The 6,342-nt window shown below is 35.3% G+C and overlaps 1 pseudogene; it reads right to left on the reverse strand.

The window, feature by feature from the left end:
• Positions 1-3,099: 3,099 nt before the first annotated feature.
• LOC149259507 (BTB/POZ domain-containing protein At3g05675 pseudogene) lies at positions 3,100-4,428 on the reverse strand (annotated as a pseudogene).
• Positions 4,429-6,342: the final 1,914 nt, after the last annotated feature.

A 6,342-nucleotide genomic window follows, 5' to 3' on the forward strand; every position in this document is an offset into this window, starting at 1 on the left:
GTTTGTTAAAAAACATATTAATAATTAAATTACAATTTTACATAACTTTTTCAAAATAGCCCCACGTTCAAATTATAGCATTAAAAACTTATATGAAAATTCAAATTCCACAACACATTTCGTGTGAAAAGGAAAACTATCCAAATTAATTTTACTATGGTTATAATATGGTTCGATGGAGGGTTCCACATGCCACTCAATAAATGAATTGAATTTCATGCCAATTCATAACATTTATTCCAGCTAGGCATAAGAAATTAACAACTTCACCATAAAATCTTAGAACTTAGAATCCCACTGCATGTTTGGGGTGTCGACATCGGTGGACAGGGTCCATTACCTCGAAATCCCCTCTAGTGCGTAATGGAGACCACAACGTACCCTTGTTTGTGGGTGTCGACATCGGTGGACAGGGTCCATTACCTCGAAATCCCCCCTAGTGCGTAATGGAGACCATAACGTACCCTTGTTTTTAACTTGAACCCCCCAAAAAAATGGCCACCGACAGTGTGGCATGAAAAACCCTGGAAAATGAAGAAACCAATGTAAGGAAAACAATGCCGAACAGTTGGATGCTATGAGCTCGAAGTAAGTAAGAAATTTCTTCATAATAGCCGCAGAAGACAAAACCCTAACTTTCCTAAGCGAGAACCCAAAAAGGCTGAAATTAAACCAGTGTAAGGCCCAGAAAACATTTAATTGAATAAGGGAAGCCGAAATAGAAAAGGAACCAGGGTTTGTTACCTGAGAAAAGCTTATGGCCATGTGTTAAAACCTCGAGCAATACAGAGCCGTACCAGCGTCAATGTACAGCCATTTTGTCGGCAAGCCAGCGCAATCTAAATGGGTTAATGCCCTGACAGTCATGAAATTGCAACGTATTTCTTAACAGCCCACGTCGGGCAGGCGATAGGCAACTTTTGTGTCGAAACAACGTTAGCACAACTAATTGCAAAGACAATCCCAGCCGTTGCAGATATCAAACATGTGAGGGGCATATAACAATCCAGATGAAAAGAAATTAATTAGGACTTATTTTTTCAATATTTTAACGCGCAAGATGAAAGAGACGCTTTGAATCCCTTTAAATCACACCCTTCCAAAGCTCTTTTAGACCATCCATCTATTAAAAGGCAAAAGCAAAAGATCGACCATGGGTATCCACGCTAGGTTGAAATAATCGAAACAAAAATAATGGTTTATATGATGACGAGATGGGTTACAATTGCGTTCTTTTTGTTTATATGATGACCATTCTTTTGGGTCAGAATGGTTTATATGATGACCACATGGGTCAACTTTGCCAAATGACCATCAACATCAATGCCTACAATTCATAAAAGATGAAGGAACGCATCTCCATGTATTAATATTCAAATTAGTAATCTGTTAGATGTTGGACATCCCACTTGTTAACCGTGTTTAACATTATTGTGAAACAAAATATCGAATTGCTTTTTTATTAAGCAATTAAGCTTTTATAGCTTTACATCAAGAAAAGTATGGAGAGAAAATTTTAACAATATCCTAAAAGTTAGAAATGAAGCACAATAAGATGTCAACTAGTCCCTGAGAATCGGAAACCAAATGTTGCATTTGGTGTCAGGAAATCTAATGACCCTCATCTGCAACTAGTGGAACCTAAAAATCTAAAACAATATCGATATGATCATTGATTAGGATCTTTGTGTCCAATGTTGACTCATGACATTTGTTGATGACATTATGGATGCTCATTTGATGTAGACATAAAAATGCCAATGGAAAGCATTTTTATCTTGAAGGGAAGCTTAGGGTGATGAATGATGTTGAACCAAGTTGTAACTTGTGAACCAATGAGAAGAGGCCACCAAATCTAAACTTTAAAGTAAGGAAAAATTTCAGTAATAGGCAAGAAGCTCTAAAGTTTCTAGAATTTGCTCTGAGGTGGTGTCTTGTGGCAATTGAGGGTGATACAAAGCAAATGATGGAAGAGCTTTACAAGAATGCTTTGAAATTGTTGATTGAGCCTTGGATTGCAATTGTAGAACATAATGATGTTGTGGATAGAGACGTTAGGTAAAAGTGAAAGAATGCTTTTAAGCTTTAGGATCAACCTGTATTTGATGTTATCTATATTATTTATATGCAATAGGTAAGTGTTGGTTAATGCATCATATTATGCACGGGTTGATTTAAGTTCCTATTGGTGAGTTGTAGGAAACAATAGATTGTTTATTTCCTACTCTGAAGTAGGTGTGAAATAGATGCAAACATGATCATGGCTTTTTGTTGAATTAAATTCCTTTATATATAATGAATCTCAATTGTCTTGTTGTGCTACGAGAAGCAAGCTTCTCTATATCTTTCATGGGGGAATGTGTTTGTAGTTGTGTGTGTATATAACACATAGAAACAAAAAACAAAAATAATATTTGACATCAAACTCAAGTAGAAAAGGAAAATTTTAAAAAACTGGATCTCCAAGGTGGTTTTCATGCCCCCTCCAAATTTGGAATAGGTATAATCCAAGCCTTCCCCAAGCTAGATTACTTACTACCAACTAGATTAATATTCCAAACAACCCTCCATTTCTCACTGTAGTCAGTATCATAGACCTAGGGTTTTAGGAATGTAACTAGACCTACCCCTGCCACTGGGCTACTCTACCATTCTACCAAGTCCATTTAATGAATAGTAGAGCTACATGCCCAAGAAGCAACTTTTTTTGAATGCCCAGATGGGGATTGGTATTCTATTCTAACAACAAATGAATTCTTTCCTTCAACTTGGTAGGTTGATTGGAATGTATGGTGTAGTTTTCTCTGAACCCTACATGCAATTCTAGTGATTTAATGATTCCTTTTACTATGATCTCAGTCCTCCATCTAGGTTAATTGATTGGCTCCCTTTCTCAGTGAATTGATCGGTTTAAGGTGTATTGTACACAGTATTATATGGTCCTTGATTTAACCACCTGGAATCATGTAATGAGTGCCCCAAATTTCTATCAATGAATACAAGCCATCTCCTCTTTGTTGCCTTGCACCTCTAACACCACAATTCAAAAACTTCACTTAAATCTTGATGTCTTGATTGCTATGTTTGAAGCCAATTATATTAATGGGAAACATTGGTAGCGGTAGAGGTATTGTTGGTATTAACACCAATAAAAACCAAAGACAACCTTTTATTTATGCTTTAGATATATAACACCACACTCCAAAAGCTTCACTTAAATCTGGGCATCTTTCTTGCTCTGTTTTAAGTCAGTCAGCCAAATTTTCAGCCTGATCACTAGAAGGGAATGATTGAACTAGGGAAATGAGCACAAATTCTATTCTTTGATAGAGATCATTATCAATTTGGTAAGCCATTTTATCATAAAAAAATTATAGGTCAAGTTGTGGCTTTGTCTCCCTTATAAATTGTAACCAAATTTTCATCGGATGTGTTTTCCTTGGAGGAGAACGGATTACATTTCCATTCTTAATTTCCTCTAAAACACTTCTTGTAACATCAATCAAATTGAATTTTATTTCATAGAGGAATCACCATAATATTATATCCTTAATTTTGCAAATAAATTTATTTGAAGCTTCTATCCACTTGCTCACAAATTCAGTTAAAAGATCCATCTTAGGTAAAATATGACACAACCATAAGAAGTTAGCCAAAAATATTAAAATGTGATTTTGGTGGTCTTCTAGGACATCTTCTGTATGAGATAACAGAGATGCCATTTTATTTTTGAAAATGGAAAACAACTCTCATAGATGTTTTTTTACTTCATACTTTACATTGTCATCTATTCTAAGTAGAGGTGCATCATCATATTCAACAAGCATATACTCTACCTACTCTTGTGCAGAAGCTTTGAGTTCATATGGAGAAGCAGGTAAATGAGAATGTTTTATGTCAACTTGAATTGCAGCATGTGTGGAAGAGAGAAACACATTTCATACTGCTTCTAAGTCAACTAGTTGAAGTCTAGCAAGGATGGGAATGTGTTCTGAACCTAGATTTGGAAGGGTTGTTATAATTCCTTCCTCTTCATGTTCTTCCCAAGGAATTGTCTCTAAATATTGAACACACTTTCAAATTATTCAATCAGTACCAAGTTTAGTGGCTGCTTTCAAAATGCCAAGATCCATTTTTACATGCTACCATAAACCTATAACTAGATTGTTGTCCACATAAAAAATCGTTAAAATGTTCAGATGATGATCATATTTAGATTCACAACAATAAACTTCTACTTAATTCTAGAAATTGACATATGGGCTAGTCATCTAAAAGATGATCCGTAGAATATTTGATATGTTTTACTAAATTTTTTGAATGGCAGTAAAACTAGTATTCTATGCCATCACTTGTCTTTAATCTTAGAATTACATCACTCATGGGATAATCGCAAATTTTTTTCAATGTGGTATTCTCTTTTTCCATAGGAAAATGAAAGTCATTCAAGATTCATACTAAACAAAAACGGTAACTTGAGGGGACGTTGAGACACCCCATCCTCATTTGATGGAAAGGTATCTTGTTAAATATCTTGTACCAAAGTAAACAAGTATAATCATTATCACACCAATGCTCTTGCATCTAAAGTTTTCCTTAATCAACCCTTCAATCATTTCTTTACAAGAGGTCCAGTACGAATCTACCCACAAAAAAATATATAAGTAACTCGAAAGAAAATTGAAATGTTGTTTGGCATCTATGACATTCTGTACAAGTGTGTCATTCAAAGTGCATCAATGGCATGGCAACATTGGTGTAGAGTATTCAATTGCATATGAGATGAGAGAAACCTCCTTAGTTTTCAGTACATTAAAAGTGAATGTGAGCCATAATGGCAAGCCTAGTAAGTAGATTCCAATTGAAAAACTAATGTATAATGGAAAAATACATTATAAGAAACTCTAGGTGGCCAATTAATCATATTAATATACAACTAAACATATGAAAAGATATCTATTATTTGTAATCCTTTACATTCCAGACACCAATTATATTGAAATATACTAGATAGTTTACTTCAATAATAAAAATCTTTTTAAACAATGCCTTGTGGCTTAGGGATCTTCACATGAGAGGCCTTATTGCACCTTTAACATATGGATGCATCCAACTAGATATAATTTTAAGTTAAGGCTAAGTCGAGTTATTTGTGTGAATACATCATTTCCTTATCAATCTGTCTTGCATGAGATATGGTGGGCATGCTAGGTAATATTAATTTGAGCTTAGAGAATTATATTAGCCAATTGTAAATGCAATGACTAATTTTACATAGCTAGAAGCTACTCTAGCATTAAAAAGAGTAGTTGCTAGCTATAATAAATTGAACCACAAATGAAATGTCCAAATTGAAATTTCAATAGAGTGGGTATTCAATATTTAAAGGTGCTATAGGTTTTATTACACCAGTGGTTGTCGATGAAGTACGCTCTTAGGTCTTCCTGGGACCCAAGGCAGATTATTTGAGATTAAGTGCAACTATCACAAAGAAACATACATATATTCATATTAACCCATGATTGACAAAGCAAAAGGAGAAGAGTTACCTCAGTCCTTCGTGTAGCCCTGTTGGAGATCTCAGTGTGGCAAAGTGGAAGACCTCTCCACCAGCTCCTAGATCAGAACCTGCACATAAACAAGACAAAGCGTAATCTTCACAACATATGAACCTTGACAATCAAAGCATTAATATACAAGAGAATATAAACTAGCATGCATCTAAGCTACTTATCAATCATGCCATTGAACCAACATGTAAAGAAATACAATATTGACACCATCAAGTAGACAAAAACATAAATAGATCTATATTATCAGATAGAAGAAGGATGATTACAACCATATTGGCTAGATCAAGCCTCCTCTAGTCCTTCAGCTCCACTCTCTCTCTCTCAACTTCTTGGAAGCACAAAAATACTTAAGTTCTTCAAACGTTTGACGACCATTCGACGCTTGTTATAATGGCGAGCCTCTAATTTATAAATGGAGAGAGGCTCATATTTTCCAATTTATCCATGAGTTCCCATGAGGAAAAAGATAGGAACTTGCCTTGCTTTACCGATGTTTCCCTTTCCATATGTCTTTAGATAGGACTAACAATACCCTAATTCGAGACTGAGGCACAGGTTCCTTTCCGTTCGACCTAACAGTTGAGTGAACACTAGGATGTCAATCAGTCAACTCATGTGTTTACCTCTGGACCTTATGCAAATCTAGTAATGCTTCCCTTTAGGCAAAATATAGCATTAAAATAGGGATTAATGCTTTCTGTTGAGAGATGGGCAACCTTATAACTCCTTTTGTTTGTTTATGGGGTGTGCCACCCTGGAAAATGGGCCT

This window comes from Pinus tabuliformis, chromosome 6, assembly GCF_031772625.1.
Source record: "Pinus tabuliformis cultivar Carrire ecotype Pingquan chromosome 6, CPIR1, whole genome shotgun sequence".
NCBI lineage: Eukaryota > Viridiplantae > Streptophyta > Pinopsida > Pinales > Pinaceae > Pinus > Pinus tabuliformis.